This window comes from Belonocnema kinseyi, chromosome 5, assembly GCF_010883055.1.
Source record: "Belonocnema kinseyi isolate 2016_QV_RU_SX_M_011 chromosome 5, B_treatae_v1, whole genome shotgun sequence".
NCBI classification, from domain to species: Eukaryota; Metazoa; Arthropoda; class Insecta; order Hymenoptera; family Cynipidae; genus Belonocnema; species Belonocnema kinseyi.
Genome location: NC_046661.1, coordinates 135,812,872 through 135,814,122, shown reverse-complemented (window position 1 = coordinate 135,814,122; position 1,251 = coordinate 135,812,872). Strand labels below are relative to the sequence as shown.

The 1,251-nt window shown below is 49.6% G+C and overlaps 1 protein-coding gene across 1 annotated transcript in view; it reads left to right on the top strand.

Annotated features, from left to right (window-relative positions):
* The window catches only part of LOC117173226, a 17,778-nt gene that overhangs the window by 14,987 nt on the left and 1,540 nt on the right, over nucleotides 1-1,251 (top strand). The window lies entirely within an intron of this gene.

Below are 1,251 nucleotides of genomic sequence, written 5' to 3'. Positions count from 1 at the left end.
AGACAAGTTATTGGCCTGTAGTTCTTCGGGTCAGCTAAGTTGCCTATTTTCGGCAGGAGTATTATGCGCCCTTCCACCAACCACTCTGGAATCGGCTCTTCCAACTTGAAATATGAGGTGAAAATACGGGCCAAATGCTGATGGGTTGAAGAAAAATTCTTCCACCAGAAGGTTTTGATACAATCTGGTCCCGGTACGGAATAGTTCTTCATCCCTCTTAATACTTTTTTCACCTCCTCGGTGGTGATGGGTGGGCATTCTTTATCAGGTGTTATGAGGGCAACACATAACTCCTTGAAGCTATTTATATTTTCTGAGTCTTCGTCCAGTCTATGCTGAACTTCGTAGACTTCTCTCCAAAAAACTTCGACCTCAACAATGTGCTGCCTGATGGTCAGCAGCTTTGACTTGTTAAGTGTGTGATAACGGGTCTGGAGTTCGCGCGCGAACTTTCGAACCTTGGCGGTAAAATTCCTGCCAGATGTGATGTAGTCAATCACACATTGAATGCGGGACGCGTACTGTCTTGCCCAGCCTATCTCTATGGCAAGTTGGTCTTAGTGTCGCCTCTCTTTCTTTGTTGCCGGTTTGTTCTAGCTCTAGTAGAGTAGGCGTTCCGCTTACATAGCCCCTTTTACGGAGTAGTTCAGCATGGTTTCGCAGACGTTGCTGCGAAAAGTGCGATAGCTCTGGGTGTTTCTCGCACCACAGAGCATGCAGTCGTGCCATGTAACCCCGTTCACGGGCCACACTCGCATCGTAGCACTCTGGCAAGTCGTGATTCAGTTGCTCCATCCACCCAAAGGTCGCGAGATCCCGCCGATCCATCGAATTGAATCCATTTTCATTGGCTCCCCCAGCTCTATATTGGTCGGCATTGTTTACCGACCCATTGTTGGGAGCCCTGCGCGTTCGGTTGTCTTGAACCGCACTTACTACAACTATGTCTAGTGTTGTCATTGGTGTTCCCACGAGAAGTTAGGGAAAGGGGTTCGTCCATCATTGTAGAGCCCCGCATGCAAGGAGAAGGCTGCGTACTCTGAGAGGTCGCCCGGTATCCGAGATTCACCGTTCTAGACGCCTCACCCAGGTGCCATTCAGCTTTCGGCACGGTTTTTACGCCTCCGCTTGGGGGTTAATTCCTTCGGGACCACCCCTGACAATTGTCCGTGACTGCCTATTTATTTTTGTAACCATATTCAGCAGAATCCCTTGGAACAGGGACCCTCTATCCGCAACCCGAGGACGCGT